Below are 27,125 nucleotides of genomic sequence, written 5' to 3' on the forward strand. Positions count from 1 at the left end.
TACTCCAGTATTCTTGGCTGGAGAATCCCATGGACAGAGGAGTCTGGTGGGCTGTGGTCCATGGGGTCACAAAGAGTCGGACACAACTGAGTGACTAATGCTTTCTCTGCATACCGTTCAAATAAAAATAAGGCTTATGGAGATTGACGAGTGACAAGTATCCCTCAGTTCAGTTCAGTTCAGTTCAGGCGCTCAGTCGTGTCTGACTCTTTGCGACCCCATGAATCACAACACGCCAAGCCTCCCTGTCCATCACCAATTCCCGGGTTCACTCAAACTCATGTCCACAGAGTCAGTGAAGCCATCCAGCCATCTATTTCTCTGTGGTCCCCTTCTCCTCCCGACCACAATCCTTCCCAGAATCAGAGTCTTTTCCAGTGAGTCAACTCGTCGCATGAGGTGGTCAAAGTATTGCAGTTTCAGCTTTAGCATCAGTCCTTCCAATGAACACCCAGGATTGATCTCCTTTAGAATGGACTGGTTGGATCTCCATGCAGTCCAAGGGACTCTCAAAAGTCTTCTCCAGCACCACAGTTCAAAAGAATCAATTCTTTGGCGCTCAGCTTTCTTCACAGTCCAACTCTCACATCCATACATGACCACTGGAAAAACCATAGCCTTGACTAGATGGACCTTTGTTGGCAAAGTAATGTCTCTGCTTTCTAATATACTATCTACGTTGGTCATAACTTTCCTTCCAAGGAGTAAGCGTCTTTTAATTTCATGGCTGCAATCAACATCCGCAGTGATTTTCGAGCCCCAAAAAATAAAGGCTGACACTGTTTCCACTATTTTTCCATCTATTTCCCATGAAGTGATGGGACCAGATGCCATGATCTTAGTTTTCTGAATGTTGAGCTTCAAGCCAAACTTTTCACTTACATCAAGAGGCTTTTGAGTTCCTCTTCACTTTCTGCCATAAGGGTGGTGTCATCTGCATATCTGAGGTTATTGATATTTCTCCTGGCAATCGTGATTCCAGCTTGTGCTTCTTCCAGCCCAGCGTTCCTCATGATGTACTCTGCATGTAAGTTGAATAAGCAGGGTAACAATATACAACCTTGACGTACTTCTTTTCCTATTTGGAACCAGTCTGTTGTTCCATGTAGAGTTTTGACTGTTGCTTCCTGACCTGCATACATGTTTCTCAAGAGGCAGGTTAGGTAGTCTGGTATTCCCATCTCTTTCAGAATTTTCCGCAGTTTACTGTGATCCACACAGTCAAATGCTTTGGCATAGTCAATGAAGCAGAAATAGATGGTTTTCTGGAACTCTCTTGCTTTCTCCAGATCCAGCGGATGTTGGCAATTTGATCTCTGGTTCCTCTGCCTTGTGTAAAATCAGCTTGAACATCTGGAAGTTCACGGTTCACGTATTGCTGAAGCCTGGCTTGGAGAATTTTGAGCATGACTTTACTAGCGTGTGAGATGAGTGCAATTGTGTGATAGTTTGAGCATTCTTTGGCATTGCCTTTCTTTGGGATTGGAATGAAGACTGAACTCTTCCAGTCCTGTGGCCACTGCTGAGTTTTCCAAATTTGATGGCATATTGAGTGCAGCACTTCCACAGCATCATCTTTCAGGATTTGAAATAGCTCAACTGGAATTCCATCACCTCCACTAGCTTTGTTCGTAGTGATGCTTTCTAAGGCCCACTTGATTTCACAGTCCAAGATGTCTGGCTCTAGGTGAGTGATCACGTTTTCGTGACTATCCTTGTCGTGAAGATCTTTTTTGTACAGCTCTTCTGTGTATTCTTGCCACCTCTTCTTAATATCTTCTGCTTCTGTTTGGTCCATAACATTTCTGTCGTATATCAAGCCCACCTTTCCATGAAATGTCACCTTGGAATCTCTAATTTTCTTGAAGAGACCTCTTGTCTTTCCTATTCTGCTGTTTTCCTCTATTTCTTTGCATTGATCGCTGAGGAAGGCTTTCTTGTCTCTCCTTGCTATTCTTTGGAACTCTGCATTCAGATGGTTATATCTTTCCTTTTCTCCTTTGCTTTTTGCTTCTCTTCTTTTCACAGCTATTTGTAAGGCCTCCTCACACAGCCATTTTGCTTTTTTGCGTTTCTTTTCCATGGGGATGGTCTTAGTCCCTGTCTCCTGTACAATGTCACGAACCTCCATCCAGAGTTCATCAGGCACTCTATCTATCAGATCTATTCCCTTAAATCTATTTCTCACTTCCAGTGTATAATCATAAGGGATTTGATTTAGGTCATATCTGAATAGTATAGTTGTTTTCCTGACTTTCTTCAATTTAAGTCTGAATTTGGCCATAAGGATTTCATGATCTGAGCCACAGTCAGCTCCTGGTCTTGTTTTTGCTAACTTTATACAGCTTCTCCATCTTTGGCTGTAAAGAATATAATCAGTCTGATTTCGGTGTTGACCATCTGGTGATGTCCATGTGTAGAGTCTTCTCTTGTGCTGTTGGAAGAGGGTGTTTGCTATGACCAGTGCGTTCTCTTGGCAAAACTCTTTAGCCTTTGCCCTGCTTCATTTCATGCTCCAAGGCCAATTTTGCCTGTTACTCCAGGTGTTTCTTGACTTCCTACTCTTGCATTCCAGTCCCCTGTAATGAAAAGGACATCTTTTTTGGGTGTTAGTTCTCAAAGGTCTTGTAGGTCTTCATAGAACCGTTCAACTTCGGCTTCTTCAGCATTACTGGTTGGGGCATAGGCCTGGACTACTGTAATATTGAATGGTTTGCCTTGCAAATAAACATAAATCATTCTGTCATTTTTAAGATTGCATTCAAGTACTGCATTTCAGACTCTTTTGTAGACCATGATGGCTACTCCATTTCTTCTAAGGGATGCCTGCCAACAGTAGTAGATATAATGGTCATCTGAGTTAAATTCACCCATTCCAGTCCATTTTAGTTCATTGATTCCTAGAATGTCTATATTCACTCTTGCTATCTCCTGTTTGACCACTTCCAATTTGCCTTGATTCATGGACCTAACATTCCAGGTTCCTATGCAATATTGCTCTTTACAGCATCGGACCTTGCTTCTATCACCAGTCACATCCACAACTGGGTATTGTTTTTGGTTTGTCTCCATCCCTTCATTCTTTCTGGAGTTATTTCTCCACTGATCTCTAGTAGCATACTGGGCACCTACCAACCTGGGGAATTCCTCATACATTATCCTATCATTTTGCCTTTTGATACTGTTCATGGGGTTCTCAAGGGAAGTATACTGAAGTGTTTTGCCATTCCCTTCTCCAGTGGACCACATTCGGCTGTGGTCCATGTGATCAGATCAACTAGTCTGCCCCCTGATGCCCCTTAGTAATATCTACCCTCTTATTTGGATTTCTCTTACCTTGGTCATGGGATATCTCTTCACAGCTGCTCCAGCAAAGTGAAGCCACTGCACCTTACCTTGGACGAGGATATCTCCTCACGACCGCCCCTCCTGACCTTGAACGTGGAGTAGCTCCTCTCGGGCCCCTGCGCCCACGCAGCCACCGCCTCTTCGACGTGGGGTAGCTCCTCTCGGCAGCCAGCCCTGGCCTTGGCCGAGCTTCTTTGTGCCTGCAGCCGGCATCTCTCAGGTCTGTGCTGCCAGGGCCAGTGTTTCTCATGTCTGCACTGCTAGGAGCCGGTATCTCTCGCGTCTGCGCGGCTGCAGCCGACGTCTCACCCAGGTCCTTTTGTCAAAGGGATGGTGTTTACAAAAGAGAGAGAGTGTGTATCTCTTTTCAATGATACTATTATCTCTATGCCACGCACACTGCCATCTGGCATCCACAGAGGCCCACACGAGCTGAGGAATTGAGTCTGTGCCACATGTGCTAGCCTATTAGTGACCCTAGTGTGGGAAAGTATTAAGGGTCAAAGAACAGGGGGAGCACTCCTCTGTTTCTATACCCCATCTCCTTCCTGGCTGTGCCTCCCTATGTTGGGGTGGGTAGCAGAAAGTATCACAGAGATAGTCTGAGGAGATAGACTTCACCTATTCACATGGGACTTGAAGGTGATGCTTATTTCTTATCTGACCCTGGCTCAGGAGCAAGCAAGCATATGCTGCTAATGGTCCTCCATAAAACTCATCTTCTGGATCAAGGGTGATGCAGGAGAAAAGAAGGAATATGTAGTAACACTTCCTTTGTACTTCCCAACTGTGGGGAGGGATGCCAAGTCCCATCAATCCACAAACACTTATGAAATTGTTTTTCAAATATGGTAACACATATATTGCGGAGAAGGCAATGGCAAGCCACTCCAGTACTCTTGCCTAGAAAATCACATGGATGGAGGAGCCTGGTAGGCTGCAGTCCGTGGGGTCGCTAAGGGTCGGACACAACTGAGCGACTTCACTTTCGCTTTTCACTTTCACACATTGGAGAAGGAAATGGCAACCCACTCCAGTGTTCTTGCCTGGAGAATCCCAGGGATGGGGGAGCCTGTTGGGCTCCCGTCTATGGACTCACACAGAGTGGGACACGACTGAAGTGACTTAGCAACAGCAGCAGCAGCAGCAACACATACATTGAAGGAGCTATTTTTTAGCATCAGCTTCTCATGCTGGACATTGCTCATGGTATCCCCATGGTCAGTCCGTAAAGTCATTGGCGATGCATTGCCTACTCTGGTGTAGCATCTACCTTAAAGAAAAACATAAAAAATAGCTCTGAAATAAATATGAGAAGAAAAGTAAAAGATTACAGTTTCCTTAAAAGTAAGGGTATAGCCTATGTCATAGGAAAGTGGAAAGGTAAAGAGTAGTAGGAAGGTGTACTAGATAGGGTACCAAGAGTGAAAGGAGAGTATAATCAAAATGAGATAATTAAACTCAACCCAAAGGGACACTTCACAATTTGTGGGTATAGGGGAACCTCAATAGAGGACACAGTAGTAAGGGGAGTTATCAGTTGTAAGCAGTTACCAGAACTTAAAAACAGAAACTGTTATATTTCTGCCTTAGAAGGCATAGTGTCCTCTGGATTCAGATACACTTATTCAAGGTGACTCCCTAAGGGGAAGATGAGTACCGAGGAGAATTAAACTCTTCCTAGCAGAAGCATTTAATTTTTTTTTTCCAAATAGTATTGTTAGCCTCAGGAAGCTTTTAAGAATATATTACTTTTAATCATTAAAAACATGAACTTTGAAATATCAATAACCTCAAATATGCAGATGACACCACCTTAATGGCAGAAAGCAAAGAGGAACTAAACAGCCTCTTGATGAAGGTGAAAGAGGAGAGTGAAAATGTTGTCTTAAAACTCAACATTTAATAAACAAAGATCATGGCATCCAGTCCCACCGTTTCATGTCAAATAGATAGGGAAAACATGGAAACAGTGAGAGACTTCATTTTCTTGGGCTCCAAAATCACTGCAGATGGTGACAGTAGACATGAAATTAAAAGACACTTGCTCCTTGGAAGCAAAACTGTGGCAAATCTAGACAACATATTAAAAAGCAGAGACATCACTTTGCTGACAAATGTCCATATAGTCAAAGCTATGGTTTTTCCAGTAGTCATGTATGGATGTGAGACTTGAACCATAAAAAGGCTGAAGGCTGAAGAATTGATGCTTTTGAATTGTGGTGCTGGAGAAGACTCCTGACAGTCTCTTGGACAGCAAGGAGATCAAAGCAGTCAATCCTAAAGGAAATCAATCTTGAATATTCATTGGAAGGACTGATGCTGAAGCTCCAATACTTTGGCCACCTGATTCAAAGAGCCAACTCATTAGAAAAGACCCTGATGCTGGGAAAGATTGTTGGCAGGAGGAGAAGGGGATGACAGCACATGGGATGATTGGATGGTATCACTGATTCTTTGGACATGAGTTTGAGCAAGCTGTGGGAGATGGTGAAGGAGAGGGAAGCCTGGCATGCTTCAGTCCATGGGGTCACAAAGATTCAGACATGACTGAGCAACTGAACGTGAACAATTTATTGGTAAAGTACAGCATTTTGAGAGTATTGAAACTCATAGGTAAATATTTGTAAGATTTCAGAGTTTACTGTGGTGCTATGGTTTGAATGTGCCTTGTTCTTAAATCATATGCTGAAACCTTAATTCCAAATGTAATGGTACTCTGTATAGGGCATTTAAGAGGAACTTAGGTCACAAATTGGATTAGTGCTCTTTTAAAAGAGAACCTACAGAACTCCCTAGTCTGCTTCTATCATATACAGACACCAGTTATGAACTAGGAAGAGGGTTCTCATTAAAACACGACCATGCTGGAGTCTTGAACTTGAACTTTCCAACGTATAGAACTGTGAAAAAGAAATTTCTGTTTTTATAAGTTACCAAATCTGTGGTATTTTGTGGTAGCAGCCTGAACAGATGAAGACACAGGCTTAGGAAACATTTTTAAAACGTCTACAACCCAACAGTATTAGTTTTGCACTTTGGGATTTTGAATAAGATGGATTAATTGCACAAAAGGACACCACTGGTAGCCATTTAGAATTGGCAATGGACAGAAACAGCCTGGAATCTTTACATTAGGTTGTATAGTATATCCAAATATTTCTGTCTTAAAAATTCCAAGGATGAAAAGAGAGTTCAAGTTAGATGACTGATCAGTCCCAGCTGCTCTACAGAGAATGCCAATTAAGCCCAAATCACATCATGGAGGTGCAGCATGTGGGCGTCTAATCATTTCTCTATCCCTAATGATGACCAGCTCTTACCAAGGAGCAGTTTCTCCTTACAGTTCAATGTGATTGATTAAAATCAAACCCTAATTTGAATGTGATTATGCCAATGAATTGCACACTTCCTGTTGGTTATAAATCACAGTAATGCTAGAAGTTTTGTTCTTGCTATAGTCTTAATTTGAAGCTTTTGACTTCCTGGATATGGGAAGTTAGGCCCTTTCAGTGAAAATTTAGGACCTACCATGCCTTTGAGAGTCAAAAGCAACAGTATGCCTCAAATTTCCTCCTTGTCTGCCAGTCTCCCATGGGCAAATTTCTGTGGCACTGGCTCTTGTGATTTAGCCCATCATAGAACCAACCTAGTCCCCTTCCTGCAGAGACCCTTCCTACAAGTTTGTACATGGTGATCAGGGTTACGTTCTTTGAGAAAAGCTGTTCTGAATCTCCAAGGGCAAGTTCAAAACCTGGAAGCTCCACTTAGAAAGATTTATATTCCTTGTTGAGGAATATTTCACTCTGAAACACCATTACAGGGCTCAAAAGCTCAGGAAGTACCAAATGTGCTGGTGGTAGTTTGTTTTAATTTTATGCTATATTCTAGAACCTGTGTCCTTCATAAAATGAGAGTTCTGTTATGAAACCCTAATATCCACCCAAAGCCGTCTGAGCCCCACTCCTGATTGGTTCAAGTATGGCTCATCAGGATACAACCAATGGTGAGACCCTGACCTTTGGGCTGGTCTTTCTTTTACTTAGAAGAATGTGTGTAATAGATAAATATTATCCCTTCATTTCCATTTCTGCTCCTCAGTTGGACAAAGCTTCAGCTGAGTTCTATGGTGATTCCACATGATTCCCTCCCTCTCTATGTACCTCTGTTTAAGAATTCTAGTAGCTGCAAACCCTAGGAAGTGTACAGTATCATATGATCCATGGCAAGATAAAGCAACATACTAAGAAACTCAATGCTTTTCTTCAGTTACTGTCTATTCCACAGCGATCGTGAACCAATGTTTGGAATATCATTTCCTTAACTCTTACATGGTGTTAAGCTTCTTAGCTTTGAAGATAAGCAGAATTTATTATAAATGAAGCCCGTAAAACTATGTGTACTATAGATATGACTTATACTCCAACCAACATTTGTAATATCATTGTGAAATAAATCGGGTTGTCTTGCCATTTCTGATTGCCTAAGAGAAGGAAACTATTATCAGCACTGAAGTGGGGGAAAAAACATCAGAAACGAACTAGCCATACCCTACATCACTGTTCAGGGCTTTATAAAGAGTATATTTTTCCCAGGGTATCCTTCATTATCCAGATGCTACTCCATATACAACTCTGTCTGTCTCTAAGTCAACCTTACTTTCACATTCCTCTGCAACTACCAGGGATTCATTGTTTCCATTGCATCATTCAGATTTTGTCTCCAAAGGTGGCTTGTCTCCAAACTGACCAATATATTCACACAGACCAAACAGATACCAGTTGGCATTTTTGTAGAACATGACAAGCTAATTATAAAACTAGCATTGAAATGAAAAAGATCTAGAATAACCAAAATTATCTGCAAATAAAAAAAGTTGGAGAATTCACATTGTCTGATTTCACAACCAACCTTAAAAACAATAGTAATCCAAATAATGCAGTATTGGCAATGAAATAGATGTGTAACCCAATGGAACAGAAGGGAGGTCTCAGACACAGAACCATACATATATGGTCAGTTTATTTTCAAAAGTGCTTAGATAATTAATTTGGAAAGGGTTTTTTTTTTTTTAAGCAGCCAAAAATACGTATCTATATACAAATATTTATACATATAAGTGTATATACAGATAGATACATTTCATGCCAAGATGGGCTCGATGAAGGACAGAAATGGTATGGGAGCAGAAGATATTAAGAAGAGGTGGCAAGAATACAAAGAAGAACTGTATAAAAAAGATCTTCACGACAAAGATAGTCATGATAACGTGATCACTGACCTAGAACCAGACATCTTGGAATGTGAAGTCAAGTGGGCCTTAGAAAGCATCACTACAAACAAAGCTAGTGGAGGTGATGGAATTTCAGTTGAGCTATTTCAAATCTTGAAAGATGATGCTTGAAAGTGCTGCACTCAATATGCCAGCAAATTTGGAAAACTCAGCAGTGGCCACAGGACTGGAAAAGGTCAGTCTTCATTACAATCCCAAAGACAGGCAATGCCAAAGAATGCTCAAACTACCGCACAATTGTACTCATCTCACACGCTAGTAAAGTCATGCTCAAAATTCTCCAAGCCAGGCTTCAGCAATACGTGAACCGTGAACTTCCAGATGTTCAAGCTGATTTTACACAAGGCAGAGGCACCAGAGATCAAATTGGCAACATCCGCTGGATCATGAAAAAAGCAAGAGAGTTCCAGAAAACCATCTATTTCTGCTTCATTGACTATGCCAAAGCCTTTGACTGTGTGGATCACAATAAGCTGTGGAAAATTCTGAAAGAGATGGGAATACCAGACCACCTGACCTGCCTCTTGAGAAACTTGTATGCAAGTCAGGAAGCAACAGTCAAAACTCTACATGGAACAACAGACTGATTCCAAATAGGAAAAGGAGTACGTCAAGGTTGTATATTGTCACCCTGCTTATTTAACTTACATGCAGAGTACATCCTGAGGAACGCTGGGCTGGAAGAAGCACAAGCTGGAATCAAGATTGCTGGGAGAAATATCAATAACTTCAGATATGCAGATGACACCACCCTTATGGCAGAAAGTGAAGAGGAACTAAAAAGCCTCTTGATGAAAGTGAAAGAGGAGAGTGAAAAGGTTGGCTTGAAGCTCAACATTCAGAAAACTAAGATCATGGCTTCTGGTCCCATCATTTCATGGGAAGTAGATGGGGAAACAGGTCAGACTTTATTTTTTGGGGCTCGAAAATCACTGTGGATGCTGATTGCAGCCATGAAATTAAAAGATGCTTACTACTTGGAAGGAAAGTTATGACCAACCTAGGCAACATATTAAAAAGCAGAGACATTACTTTGCCAACCAAGGTCTGTCTGGTTAAGGCTATGGTTTTTCCCGTGGTCATGTATGGATGTGAGATTTGGACTGTGAAGAAAGCTGATTGCTGAACAATTGATGCTTTTGAACTGTGGTGTTGGAGAAGACCCTTGAGAGTCCCTTGGACTGTAAGGAGATCCAGCCAGTCCATTCTAAAGGAGATCAATCCTGGGTGTTCATTGGAAGGACTGATGCTAAAGCTGAAACTCCAATACTTTGACCACCTCATGCAAAGAGTTGACTCATTGGAAAATTCTCTGATGCTGGGAAGGATTGGGGGCAGGAGGAGAAGGGGACGACAGAGAATGAGATGGCTGGATGGCATCACCCACTTGATGGGTGTTGGTGATGGACAGGGAGGCCTGGCGTGCTGTGATTCATGGGTCGCAAAGAGTCGGACATGACTGAGGGACTGAACTGAACTGAACTGATACTTTATGTTTAATAAAGACAAATGGCAGCTTTGTAGCCCTTTTTCTTACGTATCAGTGGGTATAATAGCTAATAATTCAGCTATACAATAAATACCACTTGAATGAGCAAGTCAAAACACTATTAATTACAATACTAATTTTTAAAGTTAAAAGTACCTATTTACAAAAGAACATATGATTTTCATGAGTGCTTTTTATTTTGACAAGTAGAAGCACACCCCTCAGCACCCCTTTCATAAGAACAATCGTCGCCTGGGGCTTGGTTGAAGCCCTGTAGGAAGGGCAGTCATGTGCAAAACATATAGGTGAAGCAGGCAATCATCAGGCAGGGAATGTACTGAGAACCCGAGGTCAGCTATGTTGAGGGACCTGACCACACACCCCACCTCTATATACCCTTCATAACCCTTACAATCTTGGTCTGTCCCTCTTTCACAATATCTCCGGGGTCAGTTATGTCGGAGGCACTGCAACCAGATACAACAAATATAATACAGACAGTAGCAGCCAAAATATATTGAGGGTAAGAGACCTAGTATGCTCAGAGAAGTCATTTATTTGCCAGGATATGTGGACCAATTTTTGAACCAAGCACTTCCTGGGTCAATGGAGAGGTGGTCAACAGCAGCAGTGCCCTGTCCAGTTATAAGGGAGGTAAGGCCAAACGAGGGGAAAGGAAGGCTTTAAAAGAAACATTCTCGTGGCCTAGCCAGGAGACAGCAGACATAGTACAGATATATCACCCCATATTATGTTGAGTACCATTAGGGGTGGAATCATTAGGTCTTTCTAAACAAAAACCAAACTAGACAGCATATTAAAAAGCAGAGACATTACTTCACCAAAAAACGTCCATCTAGTCAAAGCTATGGTTTTTCCAGTAGTCATGTATGGATGTGAGAGTTGAACTATAAAAAAAACTGAGTGCTAAAGTGCTAAAGCTAAAGAAAGAATTGATACTTTTGAACTGTGGTGTTGGAGAAGACTCTTGAGAGTCCCTTGGGCTGCAAGTAGATCTAGCCAGTCCATCCTAAAGGAAATCAGTCCTGAATATTCATTGGAGGACTGATGCTGAAGCTGAAACTCCAGTACTTTGGCCACCTGATGCAAAGAGCTGACTCATTGGAAAGGACCCTGATGCTGGGAAAGATTGAAGGTGGAAGGAGAAGGGGATGACAGAGGATGAGATGGTTGGATGGCATCACTGACTCAATGGACTTGAGTTTGAGTAAACTCTGGGGGTTAGCAATGGACAGGGAGGACTGGCATGCTGCAGTCCATGGGGTCACAAGGAGTCAGACACAACTGAGTGGCTGAACTGAAACTGAAACATAAAAGCAGTCACTCCCACTAGTTGGACTTGCGTGTCCAGAAGCCAGCCTATTCCACTCCACAGAGCATAGCCCAGGAGGGCTCTTGGGCAGGCAGTTGTAATGTTTTCCAACAGATTCCTTGTGATGTACTGGCACGTGAGACAGGAAGATGGTGACAGTCTTCCTCCCCCATTGCCAGTAGTCCCCATATAGTCACAGTAGCCAGGTCAATTTTGCCTCAGTGCATTTGTTGATTGATCTATTACCGGTGTGCCTGAGTGATTACCTTGAAAACAGATCTAGTGGTCTGAAGGTCATGCCATGTGCAGGAGTTGCATGCTTACAAAATGGACAACTAAAATATCAATTAACTCAAACTCACATTCTACATGAAATCAACTAAGAATGACCAGAAGCGACAGAAACAGAAGTTCAATCAATAGTTCCCAGACCTTGAAATACAGCCAAAATAAAATAATTAAGAAACCCAGGCAGTAAATATGTTCAAATATCAGGAAAGAAAAATAACATTAAAACTGTCTGAAGCACCCACACATGTGCACAACCTTATTTTATTTTACATCAGTGACCACTGACCAACTAGTTATATTAATTATAATCACTAAGCAAGGATCTCAGCAGTGCATACCTGTGTTATAATGAAGCATCTGCTTCTTCTTAGTCCTGAAAGATCTGTAGCTTGCAAAGAATCTGCCATATGGAAAACTGTGAAACCAGCTGCCTTAAGGAATCAGAGGAATATGTCAGACTAAAAAAATATAAATGATAAAACAAACAAATCAGTGGTTATCCTAACTCATACGGCATGAGAGTTTATCAAGCCATATATTGTTGATGAAAAATATCATGAATTAATCTGCAATCTCTTACTGTTCATCCATCAATAGCTCCTTTTAGCAGCTGTGTCCCTCTTTGCCACATTAGGTAAACATTTCACATAAGGAACAGTGCTTCTGACTAGTCATAAAACCACTTTCAAGACGATCTAAACAGACTTAACACCTTATACTTCCCTAAATTGAACTGTCCAAACCACCAGTTTCACAGTATTTTCTCTCATATAATTCTTACCATACCCCTGCCATGTAGTATGAAGTATCATCTTCTTGGTCTTATTGTTGGATCTTCTCTAGGATGTTCTATATCCTACACCCTAGTGCTGCAATTTTGGGGAAGCACAGGTAAGGTTATACTCAACCTAACTACTTAGGACCAAGGCACACAATTAGAGGAATTGTCTTTGTAGCTCAGTCAGCTCCTACAATGGGCATGAATTTCCGTGGTATAAAGCCCTGTTTATACTCCTCATAATGTAGTAGCCCAGGCTTAGAAGTAATAACTTTTTCACAGTCTAACAAGTGTCTTCATCAAGTAAGCAGTGAAGTGGTTCAGCAGTATTAATTCTTCGTAAAAGAAAAGCATGATATCATTGCCCAAAGAGGATTTGAAATTCGTCTTTCATTTGAGAAGCAGATACAGCTTTATGTAACCTATGTAGCTGTCATGTTGAACAAACACAGTGTAAACATAAAGCACATTTATTACTGTGAATTTTTTGTTTCACTGAACTCATATTTATTTAGTTTGGCTATTTATTTCTGTAGCTCTGGGAAAAAAAATAAAGATGCTATAGAACTCATAGATCTTTGAAGTCATTTTTATGTAATAAAGGTCCTCTGAGAACAAATTAAAATATTCAGCCCCATGTAATAATTAAAACTCCAATTTGTTAGGAAGTGAGAGTCCCTCTTCTCCCCCCTTGTCTCTCAATTCCTCTTCCCTCAACCTGATAATTCAGGTTTATATTACAACTAAAGGAAGGAGGATAGGCTATGGAGTAGGAATCTCTCTGTATGACCAAGACTGACCTGGGAATCTAAGTCTGCCTTTCTGGTAGGGTGATTCATGGATTCTGAAACATGTCCAGAAAAGTGGCATGCCTCATCTGCAGTGTCCTTGATGAAGGCTGTACCCATCAGAGTCCCACAGGATACATACAGATGGCATCCTCAGATCCAGATCACTTGAAGAAGGTTTACATTAAAAGGGACTATTTGCAAAACTGGAGGTGGAGCATAGGCAGATAACAAGGGAAAGTGAAACTGACTGGGGTTATTGACAGAGGGAGTTAACACCTCTAGGCCTGAGTGGATCAGGGGAGGGACTGATCACCAGAATCCGGAAGGAGAAAATCAGAGACCTCTGGTAAAGGGTTATGGCATGTTGAGGGACCTCAGAGAAAAAGAGCCAGGAATCAAATATCTGATCTGATTTCCTTCCCTCAGATGTTCTGATGTGGATCCCCATGGGGAAACCCAACTGCAAGCCAAAGGGCAAGGGAGCATCAAGGTTAGCCTTCCAGAGCAAAGAGTAGATGTAAAAGGGAAGAGAGAGGATGCAGAAGAGCAGATGGATGGCAGCCAAAATAAGTACTAATTAATCTATCTTCTGGCTCCTCTCTAACACTGTCTTCAGCCCCTAGCATTTTGTAAGATCTACAGTTTCCCTCTCCTAAGGCCTGTCACTACTCTAGGTGTCCCCTCTTGCTCAAAACCAAAGATAATATGGACATAACCCTTTAGGTCTACAGGAAACTCTCACGAAATTTCACAACAAACTCAAGAAGTATCAACAGCCATATAAAATGCCTTTAGTTTGGTTTGCCAATGAGTAACCAACTTGTTTTATACCTTTTAGATTGCTCTGGCATGAATGAGAATTAGACCAAACTATAACGGGCAAAAATTAAGACATCCATGTGCTCCTCTTAAACTCTTCCATACACTCGAGGTGAGGGACAAAAGCACTCCTCACTCTATTCCAGCTTGAATATCATGAACATCATGGATAACCTTAGACTCATACTTCCAAAGTTTACTATCTTCAGCTGAGAAAGACAATATATTTAGGTTTTTTTTTTTCTGAAAGAAATAAAATGTTTTATACACTAATTGTCCCAGTTTAGGATATACACTTGTAGCTTATCAATAACCAGGGATAGAAGTCCTATGATTGGTCCAACGTGGGGGATGTTCTCCTCTGTGGTTGGAGTTGAGGATTCATATAATTGAAAGACCTACAAGTACCACTGAATATTCTCAAATGAACCAGTCATATAATGATGGTAAAACCTGTTCATTAGACAAAAGTGTAGTTATTATTTCTTCCATTGTATGAGTCCAGAATCTTATAAATGAACTTGAGAAAATTCCAAGATCAATAAAAATTGTAAGCAGAATATTGAATGGGTGACACGTAATGCATAACTCTACCTGACATGGGAGGATACAAGGGTATACATAAGTAAAATGCATGGTCAAGGACAAGTATAGTACAGATCAAAAACTAGAGGAGGTGATTTACTGAAGGTGCTAAACAAAGACATTGCTTTAACACCTTGATCACAAAACCCCTGTGGTTCTCACAATTGCACTTTACAATAGACTTTGACACTTGGAAAACTGACTCATAAGACTGAAGCCCCCTGTCCATTTTATTACAGAGCAGTACTTTTCAAATTTTAGTCCTCCTAACCATCACCTGAGGGACAAGTTAAAAAATCTAGAAATTCTGACAGAGTAAATATAGGATGAAACCCAGGAGTCAACATGTTAAATAAGCAAGAAGTGATATTAAAAGATGGCCCATAAACTGATAAAAATAAAAAACAATCACATCAAAAACGCTTTTAAATTATTTGCCTTTGAATCAAGACACACTTCTAGCTTTCTAGAAATAAGTGCGGCTGATTTCTACTGCACTTCCCTTAATTTTCTATCTGGATAACCCAGTTTAGCAATCTCTTTATTTGCAATCTCCATCAAAAGCCATCTAGCAACTTCTAGAACACCAGTAATGGTAAACTTGTTGCTCGTAGTCACAAAGTAATGTCTGGCTCTTTCGGAACCCCACGGATTGTAGCAGACTCCTCTGTCCATAAAATTCTCCAGGCAAGAATACTGGACTGGGTTGCCATGTCCTCCTCCATGGGATCTTCCCGACTCAGGGGTTGAATCCATGTATCCTGCATCTCCTGCATTGCAGGCAGATTCTTTACCATCTGAGCCACCTGAGAAGCCCCTATACTCTGACTCTTTGCTGTTGTTTGTTTAGTCACTAAGTCATGTCCAACTGTTTGCAACCACCTGGACTATAGCCCAGAAGTCTCCTTTGTCCATGGGGATTTTGCAAGCAAGAATACTGGAGTGGGTTGCCCTTTCCTTCTAGAAATGGGAAACTTACTGCATATAAAAGCAGTTTATTGCAGAATTCATACTAATTTTTGCAATCTTGAGTCTGTAGTGCTTCTTAGCATTTTCTTTTCTAGTTTCCATATAAGATAAAGCACTGGGTTTGTGAGGAGATGCCTATTTGCACAGATTATTCTGTTCTAGGTAATACTGCCATGCTGATCCAGAGTGTACCCAATACAGTCTGGGGGGTCTAACCATTTATTTGCATGAGGCTATCAAGTTATGCCTGTGTGCTGTGTGTGTGTGTGTGTGCTCAGCTATATCTAACTCTTTCCAACCCCATGGACTGTAGCCCACCAGGCAGGAAAATGAGCATGTTGCCATTTCCTACTCCAGGGGATCTCCCCACTCAGGGATCAAACCTACTTCTCTTATATCTGCTGTACTGGGAGGAGGATTCTTTCCCACTGTCCTTTGAATGACCTTGATATAATTATCTAAATTCAATTGACCACAGATGAGGCAGTTTATTTCTTAACTCTAAATTCTATTTCATTAACTGATATTTTTTAATCTCATGCTAGTACCATACTGTGTTGGAAACTGTAGCTTTGTACTAAATTTTCAAATAGGAAAGTGTGAGTAATTCAACTCCGTTTTTTTCAGGATGACTTTCGCTATTCTAGACTTGTCAGTATCTGCAAAAAAGGCAGTTAGATTATTGATTAGGATTGCATTGATTCTGTAGATCAATATGTGGAGGATTTCCATATTAACAGTACTGCCTGCTGATCCATAAACATGGGATGACTATTTGTTCAGGTATTCTTTAATTTCTTTCAATAATATTCTGTGATTTTTATTTTTTTTTTTTTTTAGAGTACAAATTCGGGGCTTCTTTTGTTTAACTTATTCCTAAGCATTTTATTAATTTTGATACTTTTGTAAGTTGGACAAACATTGATTTTACTTTTGAATTGTTCATTGCTGGTGTATAAAAATATGACTGCTCTCTGTATATTGATTTGTACCCTGCAGTGTTAATGAACTTGTTTATTAGTTCTAATAGCTTTTTGTGGATTCTAAGTATTTTCTACATGCAAAATCATGTCATTCATACTCTAATAGGTTTACTTTATCCTTTTTGTGATATAATAAAAACATATTTAGACTTTGTACCAGTTCCTGGCATAGTGCTCTTAAAACTTTTAGAATCTCTGGAGTGAAAAGGAGTCTTTTATATGCTAATAAGATGACTAGTTGCTGAGGGATCTTAAATAGCTTCAGGTGGGGGCTGGTTACCAGAAAAATCAATTCGTGATTAGAGGGTTGGAATTTCAGTCCCACTCCCTGATCTCCAAGGAGTATAGAGGGGCTGGAGATTGAGTTAATCACCAAAGGCCAATGATTTAATTATAAATATAATGAAACTTCTAACAACCCCTAAATGATGGGGTTCTGGAGCTTCTGAGTTGTTAAACACTACCAGATGCTGAGAGAGTGGCACACCCAGAGTGTGCCCCCTTTCCCACAATGTGCCTGATGCATCTTTTCCATTTGACTATTTGAGTTGTATCTTTCATAATGAACAGTAATAGTAAGTAAAGCATTTTCCTAAGTTCTGTGCACAGGCATGCATGCTCAGTCATATCCGACTCTTTTCGACCCCCGTGGATTGCAGCCCACCAGGCTCTGCTGTCCACGGAATTCCCCAGGAAATAATACTGGAGTGGGTTGTCATACCCTCCTCCAGGGGATCTTCCTGACCCAGGGATCGAACCTGCATCTCTTAAATTTCCTGCATTGGAAGGTGGGTTCTTTACCATTAGGGTCACCTGGGAAGCCCTTAAGTTCTGTGCTATGTGCTTAGTCGCTCAGTCATGTCTGACTCTCTGCAACCCCATAGACTCTAGCCCACCAGGCTCCTTTGTCCATGGGGATTCTCCAGGCAAGAATACTGGAGTGGGTTGCCATGCCCTCCTCCAGGGTATCTTCCCAACCCAGGGATCGAACCCAGATCTCCCACATTGCAGGTGGATTCTATACTGTCTGAGCCACCAGGCAAGTTCTGTAAGTTTTTCTAATAAATTAACAAATCCAGGGAGGGGGTCATGGGAACCCCTGATTTATATCTGGTCAGTCAGAATCACAGGAAGTAACCTAGGACTTGAGAAGGTAGTCTGAATTGGGAGCAGTCTTGTGGGACTGAGCTCTTAACATTTCCATACTAACTCTGGCTAATCTGTATCAGAATTAAACTGAACTATAGAACACCCAATTTGGGTCTGGAGAGTTAGACAATTGGTTGGTACGGAATAAAATATTATAAATTTGGTGTTAGAAGTTTTGCAGGTTAAAACAGCTCAGACTTTCCAATCTGGATGCCTTTTATCACTTTTTCTTGCCTGAATGCCCTGAATATAACTACCAGTACAATGTTGAATAGAAGCTGTGAGAACATACATCTTTGTCTTGTTCCTAAATCATACTGTTTGCTGTTTCTTCTTCCTTGAGACACATTTTTCCTCCAGGTGTTTGTAGCACCAGCTTCTTCATACCTTTCAGATGTCAGCTCAAATATTCTTAATTGGAGAGGACCCACCTATTTCTAAAATAATTTTCAGTCTCTGTTCAAATTCCAATCATTCTCTATTCCATGCTCTTTTATAAATATGTGAAATTATTGTACTTAAATTGTTCAATCCCCTTTCCACACTCTGTTGCTAGAATCTTAGATCAATGAGAGCTGATTCCTTCTCTAACTTGTTCAGTGTTGTGTCCTTCATGCTTATAACAGTATCTGACACGTGGTAAGCATTAAATATTTGTTGAATAAATGAACAGATAAATAAATGAATTAATCAATCAATATGTTAGTATGTACTTGAAGCAGAGCTTCTCAACCAGAATGACATGGAATATCAGATGGTCTAAAAAGGGCATAGCTTATATACTGATGCTCTCAGCAATGACCCTCCCCATCCTAAAGGCCAGCCTTATCCATTTTTTCTAGGTAAGTTGTACAGATAATATCTATGCATGCCATGTTAAAAAAAGTTTTAGAAAACTGGTAGAGATAAATTCTTTTACTCTCATTTTTTCCTTTTTTTTTTTGTTTTTTAAATAGATGCCTTCATCTACCCAGGTGGAAATGACAGAGAGGCTTTCTACTGACTACAAGAAAGAAACCAAAATAGCCATTTCAGGGCAAGAATTAAATTTAATGCAATAAATGTTCCATGCCTGTAAAGAATAAAATATGTGTGGGCAGGTGTTGTTGTTGTTGTTGTGGTGGTGGTGGTGGTGGTGGGCGGGGTGGGGGTGACTGGCTGTGTATATGCACTCAGTGAGCTGGTGTTCCAAAACACCCTGGCCTAAAACATGTGGACTTTGTACATGTGTATTCACTCCTGAATGACTCGTTGTGACCCCATGGACCATAGCCCATCAGGCTCCTCTGTCCATGGGATTTCCCAGGCAAGAATGCTGGAGTGAGTTGCCATTTTCTTCTCCAGGGGATCTTCTGACCCAGGGACTGAACCCATGTCTCTTTTGTCACCTGCACTGGCAGGTGGATTCTTTCCAGTGTGCCATCTGGGAAGCCTGGAAACCCACCTACTCACCATTTAAAACTCAGCTAAAGCATCTCTTTGCTCAAGAAGTTTTCTCTGAACTTCTGAACCACATTAGGTCAAACAAATCCCACCACATTTTTAATGCCCCTGCTCCCCAGTGTTCTGTAGTTTCTCCATTATTGTAATTACGACATTTATAGAAATTATCTGTTTACATATCTATTTGTCCAACTGAACAGACGATTGTATGAAAATGGAGGCTTTGCGTTTGGTCTCTTTGTTTCTGCAGGGGAACAAGCCCATTTTTTTCTTCTTAGTCGATCAATAGTCAATATTTATTGCTCTTTCTTAATGTTACATTGGTATGTAATCTGACTCTGGACTTTCTCAGAATTACTGAGGAAAATTAGATCATATTCTTAATGACCATGGGAACGTTTGGCCTTGGCAGATAAAAGCAGCCAGGAAGTAGCGTGTGCACCTTATTCTCAGTGGTATATGCAGCAAAGCTAAAACCATGGGGAACTAATAAGCTGAACTTTGGAGAGATGCCAAGATTTGGGGGTGGAGTAGAGTATTTTTGCACTAGCTAAAGAAAAATGTGTAAATAAGGCTATTCGGACCTATGGGTTAAAGTGGGATAGAGGTAGCAGATGACAGAAGGAGAAGTGATTTAATATTTCTGGCAAGGGTCCAGGAAAAAAATAGAAGAGGTAACATTGATGTGAGTACATATATAACAGCATCAAAGAAGGTTTTCGGGCATTTATTTTGCCACATTTGGGGACTAGCCACTAAGACTGTTCTTGGGCATTGATTTCTCTTAGTATACCTACAATTTCTCTCTGTCTAGCTATCTCTCTCTTTTTTGTCCCCCACCTTGTCCCTCTGATCTCAGCTGCTTTGGGACTCTAGCCAAATACATTACTCTTTCTCAGCAAGAACTCTCTCTTCTCTGTTTAATGTTGTGATAACAGTGCCTTTGTGTTCATAGATCTCAACATGATATGTATCACATAACATAAGTAGTGGTCACCACTCATTGGGCTTAGTGGGTGAGGGGAACTGACCCACTGGATGGGGCAAAAAGTGGAATAAAATAGGTGAGTGATAAGAACAAAAAATTAAAAAGACTAGATAACTCAATAGGCTGATTTAGGGGAAGCAATTTTATAACAGAACCCTGCATTCTTATAGCAAATGGCTTGGTGATGTGAACATGACAGGTCTGATTATGCCCTCCAGTTTAGTCACTCAGTTGTGTCTCACCCTTTGTGACCCCATGGAATGCAGTATGCCAGCCTTCCTTGTCCATCACCAACTCCCAGAGTTTGCTCAAACTCATGTCCATTGAGTCAGTGATGCCATCCGACAATCTCATCCTCTGTCAGCCCCTTCTCTGCTCACCTTCAATCTTTCCCAGCATCAGGGTCTTTTCAAATGAGTCAATTCTTCACATCAGGTGACCAAAGTATTGAAATTTCAGCTTCAGTATCGGTCCTTCCAATGAATATTCAGTACTGATTTCCTTTAGGATGGACTGGTTGGATCTCCTTGCTGTCCAAGGAACTCTCAAGAGTCTTCTCCAACACCACAGTTCAAAAGCATCAATTCTTTGGTGCTCAGCTTTCGTTATAGTCCAACTCTCACATCTATACATGACTACTGGAAAAACTATAGCTTTGACTAGACGGACCTTTGTTGACAACAAAAGTTATGCCCTTAGAGCATTTATTACAAGGTTTTTTGCATAGCACCTTGCAAAGTGCAAAGCAGATTTTAGAGATATTCTCCTATATTTTCTAAGGCGTTGGTTCTGCAAGCCTTTGGCTCCTCATCCATGACTACGCATGACCCAAGTCCAACTTTCCTCTATTGCCTTTTCATTGCAGAAGTAGGCTTTCAGAAAGTAGCATCTTCACTTGTTCCTTCTGGCCCAAAACTATTCAGGATGGCCACTTCCCTTTTCCCTAATCATGACAAAGAGGTAATTATAGGTACAGGAAATCACAAAATTTCCCAAGTAGACAAAAAATGTGGTTTCTCTATCTATAACTTGTGACTTTCTAAGGAGTAACCCCCTGTTAGACACACACACACACACACACACCTCCCTACTACATAGCATGGAAATATCTCTTTAAGTTACAAGTATCTACTATGGCTTCAGTTCAGTTCAGTCGCTCAGTCGTGTCCGACTCTCCGCGACCCCATGACTTAGACCAGTTTTAATTTTATTCCTCCACCCTCTCCCTGCTCTTCTTCAAGATGAATTTTAGATGTATGGGGAAAGCAAACTTATCTGACTTGGTGACTGCAAAGAAGAGATAAGCCCCATATTCTCATGGATAATGCCCTCCATTGTCCAGGAGCTTCTGTTTACCCTTAAGCATATTTCTCATTTCCCTGAACATGTAGTATCATGCTATTCCCGAATTCTAAAATGTTTGGCTCATGCCCTCCCCTCCTGGCATTTTGGTTCTTGGTGACCATTTCTAACTTAGTAATTGGTCTCTCCCTCTGTTTGCAAAGGTGACTCAGACCCTTGAGTTAGAGACGGCACTCTGACACAGTCGATCTGCCCTGTAAGCACTTAGTTTCAGGGCCACATCACCCCTACCTCTGTAGCCTTTTATTGCAAATTCTCTAGGAAGTAGTCTTCCTTACTTTGTTGATACTCTATAATGAAATTGCAAAGTTTTATGTGCTTTCTGCACCATGTGGGGACTGCAATTTCTGACCATATTGTATTACAACCTTTTCTCTGTGACAGCCTCCCTCCAGACTGGGGTGATACCAGTAAGCAATGTATTGTCAGAGAAAATCATGGGGCTAAGCTTATCTGAATTTGATATTCTTTTAAAATGATCTATGTATTTCAGAATTACACCCTCTCTATCCCCAGATGTAGTACTGAAGATGTGAGACAAAGATCCGATGAATCATCTCTCTGTTCAAATTCTATCTTCTCCTTTTCTCCTACAATTCTACGGGAATAGAAGGGAATAGACGCTTTTCCTTAACAAACTCTGCTTTTAAAGCTGTTTGGCTTCCTATTTTCATAATTAGAATCTGAATATCCAAACTCTTTGTTTCTATTTCTGCCACAATTCGGTCTCCCCCAAAATTAAGAACAAACGTATATTTGAATGACTAGGAAGAAGGTTCTATAAATTAACAGACTTAAGAAATATGATCTCTATACTATGTGTGAGTAGCTAGCTTTATAAATATTTTGACTGAAGACAAATATAACATATTGGAATGAGCACATACTGGTTGTGTACATCTCTTCCCAATTCTGTTAAGTCAAGTTGTTAATTGGACATCAGCCATGTCTGTTGTATTTGCACAATGGAAATTAACAAATGCCACAGATCAGGGTTTTGTGTTTTTTTTTTTTTTAATTAAAGAACATCATTCAACATTTACCAGCATACCACTGCATTGGGTATACTGCAAAAACAAGTTTATATCCAGTCTTACCTTATGTGGACTAGTTACCAATCAGAATGCTAAGGTCAAGCAGCCTAGAGAGTCCCAGATGTACCCTCCCTATCTCCTAAAGTCAAAGAATACTATATGCAAGCCCTCACTGCCAATGCCAATTTGACAAAGGTAATGGCAAAGTCCACAGGTACACCAGGCTCCTGGTATAATAACATTGCAGAATTAGCAGTACCACCTTGGAAATGCAATAGTTTCTCCAAATTTGTCCCAACACTGGTATCAGGGGCTTTATGTCTTCACCAATCCTTCAAACAAATTCTGTTTATCATTTAAAGGAGAAAGCCAGAATCAGAAAGAATGCTACAGTTTGACATTGAAAAACAATGGCTACAGTATATTTTCCCCAGCTATGTCAGGCCATAGTTTACATGATATTTTAAGGTCACACCTGATATATGGCTAACAGCAAAGAGTTTAAAGAGAGGTTTTAAAGGATTGTTGGGGTTTTGTAGAATACATAAAAAGCCCTAAATTTATACTTCATGTTTAGTCTTATGTTTTTCCTCTGTTAAAAACTAAAATATCTTATTGGTCATAGCAATGGGAGTGCTATGATATTAACAGCAGATTCTTCCTAAGTTGTACAATTTTATTAGACTGTGTACTTAAGAAAGGTCAGTAGCAACAACAGGAAACAACATTGATCCAAGACTAAAATTAAAGACAGGATCATCTCAGAAGAAGATAAATGTTTTAGAGTCTATCTCCCTTATTTGATCAGTAAAGGTAAGGAAAATATTTATTCTGGAACATTGTTTTTATTTTATCTTGGTTTGAGCATCTAAATTATTTCTAGTGTGTTTCTTTGGGAGATAGAGTACGAAATTGGAAAACAAGTTAGTTAGAATAACAATAAAAAAGAACAAACAAGCAAAGATTACTTGAACATGTACTGTTCAACTTATTATCTATGTGGATGGTGGAAGATAGTTTAAAGCCTGCAGTAGTGATGTGATAAAGGAGATTCATGATATGGTTTCAGAGAGATACATCTTAACACAAAAGCTATCATGCTACGTAGCACCACATGATCCCATGTGTATGTGTTTGTATGCATGTTTTCAACATTTCATAGAAAAATATGTATTTCCTAAAATAAACAAGTAGGAGCTATTCACAGTAGATCATAAAGGGCCAACAGTCAAAATGCTGAATTCTCGTTTTAGCCAATTAATGTAACTGGAAATCTGTCAGCCACTTCAGCAAAGGATTGAGGTGCTTTGTCCAAAATCCAGCCTTTTTTCTTTAATGGCATCTCTTTAGGGCAGGGTTTCTCACCCTCATCACTGTTGACATTTCACATTGGATAATTTTTTGTTGTGTGAGGCTATGCTATTTATTGTAGGATGTCTAGCAACATTCTTGGCCCCCACCCACTAGTTTCTATTATCATGCCCTCTTCCAGTTGTCACAACAAAAAATGTCTTTAGACACTGCCACCTGTCCCTTGGGGGCAAAATCTGCCTCAGTTGAGAATCACTGATTTAGTGGAAAGGAAAATAAATTCTTATGTCACATCAAGGAGATAAAATAATTCCAAGTGTACTAAATATCTTGTATGCTTAAAAAATCAAAACTACTAGAAAATATTATATTTTCACAATGTTGTTGTTGTTTAAAATGTAGTCTTTGGGAGTTAACTAATTGAAGATGTTGTTCTTAAGCATGACATGACCTGCAAAACCTCTATGGGATTGGACTATATGCAAATTTAAAACTTATATAGGGTAAAAGATGCTAGAAGTAAAGCTAGATTATAAATCACATGGTAGGTGAAAGTATTCATAACATATTGTATATTCCCAAATATTAAGGAAGCTTATTTTGTTCACAGAAGCAATTATTGCTGAGAAAAGGAGAATCCATGTATATGAGGCTGAATATAGCTTTCTTCTATTGTGAGTGTTTCTCAATGCTTTATTTAAAAAAAAATGTAATTTTGAGAATGTACCAGAATGACCCTTATTCAGAGCTAATTTAAAATAATTATAGAGATCACCTGATATAATTTTCCAAAAGTAAAAAGAAAAAAAATAAGATGAATGTATTAATTATTGTGAATTAACTACAAAAACTGTTAAACACAATTTTTTTTAAAAGTCTTAAAAATTATATTGCAAAGCAAGTATGTTCTCTTGCTCTCTTGCCACTTCTTTTTCCTTTCCCCTTCTTTTATTTATTTACTTATTCACTTTTTTCTTTTTTTATGCTTTATTTTATTTTTTTAATATAAATATATTTATTTTAATTGGAGGCTAATTAGTTTACAATACTGTACTGGTTCTGCCATACATTGACATGGATCCACCACGGATATACATGTGTTCCCTATCCTGAACTGCCCTCCCACCTCCCTCCCCATCCCATCCCTCTGGGTCATCCCAGTGCAACAGCCCTGAGCACCCTGTCTCATGCATTGAACCTGGAATGGCAGTCGGTTTCACATATGGTTGAATGCCATTTTCCTAAATCATCCCACCCTCGCCCTCTCTCACAGAGTCCAAAAGACAGTTCTATATATCTGTTTCTCTTTTGCTGTCTCGCATATAGGGTTATCATTAACATCTTTCTAGATTCCATATAGATGTATTAGTATACTGTATTGGTGTTTTTCTTTCTGGCTTACTTCACTCTGTATAATAGGCTCCAGTTTCATCCACCTCATTAGAGCTGATTCAAATGTATTCCTTTTAATGACTGAGTAATATTCCATTGTGTATATGTACCACAGCTTTCATCTGCTGATGGACATCTAGGTTGCTTCCATGCCCTGGCTATTATTAACAGTGCTGTGATGAACATTGGGGTACATGTGTCTCTTTCAGCTCTAGGTTCCTCAGTGTGTATGCCTTGCAGTGGGATTGCTGGGTCATATGGCAGTTCTATTTCCAATTTTTTTTAGTAATCTCCACACTGTTCTCCATAGTGGCTGTACTAGTTTGCATTCCCAACAACAGTGTAAGAGGGTTCCCTTTTCGCCACACCCTCTCCAGCATGTATTGCTTGTAGACTTTTTGATAGCAGCCATTCTGACTGGCATGAAATGGTGCCACATTGTGGTTTTGATTTGCATTTCTCTGATAATGAGTGATGTTGAACATCTTTCCATGTGTTTGTTAGCCATCTGTATGTCTTCTTGAGAAATGTCTGTTTAGGTATTTGGCCCATTTTTTGATTGGGTTGTTTATTTTTCTGGAATTGAGCTGCAGGAGCTTCTTGTATATTTTTGAGATTAATTCTTTGTCAGTTGCTTCCTTTGCTATTATTTTCTCTCATTCTGAAGGCTGTCTTTTCACCTTGCTTATAGTTTCCTTCGTTGTGCAAAAGCTTTTAAGTTTAATTGGGTCCCATTTGTTTATTTTTGCATTTATTTCCAATACTTTTGGAGGTGGGTCATAAAGGATCCTGCTGTGATTTATGTTGGAGAGTGTTCTGCCTATGTTTTGCTCTAGGAGTTTTATAGTTTCTGGTCTTACGTTTAGATTTTTAATCCATTTTTAGTTTATTTTTGTGTATGGTGTTAGAAAGTGTTCTAGTTTCATTCTTTTACAAGTGGTTGACCAGTTTTCCCAGCACCACTTGTTAAAGAGATTGTCTTCTCCATTTTATCTTCTTGCCTCCTTTGTCAAAGATAAGGTGTCCATAGGTGCATTGATTTATCTCTGAGCTTTCTATTTTGTTCCATTGATTTATATTTCTGTCTTTGTGCCAGTACCATACTGTCTTGATGACTGTAATTTTATAGTAAAGTTTCTAGTGATTCGCTTAAATTTGAAGTATAATTGATATGTATACAGCCACTCTAGAAGACAGTATGGAGATTCCTTAGAAAACTAGGAATAAAATCACCATATGACCCAGTAATCCCACCCCTAGGCATATACCCTGAAGAAACCAAATTTGAAAAAGACACATGTATCCCATTTTTCATTGCAGCACTATTTACAATAGCTAGAACATGGAAGCGACATATATGTCCATCGACAGATGAATGGATAATGGATAAAGAAGTTAAGGTACATATGTGCAGTGGACTATTACTCAGCTATAAAAATGAACACATTTGTTTCAGTTCTAATGAGGTGGATGAACCTAGATCCTATTATACTGAGGGAAGTAAGTCAGAAAGAGAAAGATAAATATATTCTAATGCATATATACGGAATCTAGAAAAATAGTACTGAAAAATTTATTTACAGAACAGCAATGGAGAAACAGACATAGAGAATAGACTTATAGACATGGGGAGAGGTGAGGAGAGGGTGAGATGTATAGAAAGAGTAACACAGAAACTTACATTATCATATGTAAAATAAAAAGCCAATGGGAATTTGCTGTATGGCTCAGCAAACTAAAATAGGGGCTCTGTATCAACCTAGAGGG

The sequence above is a fragment of the Moschus berezovskii genome, chromosome X (genome assembly GCF_049115385.1).
Source record: "Moschus berezovskii isolate FMDL1 chromosome X, NW_MosBer_1.0, whole genome shotgun sequence".
Taxonomy (NCBI): Eukaryota; Metazoa; Chordata; class Mammalia; order Artiodactyla; family Moschidae; genus Moschus; species Moschus berezovskii.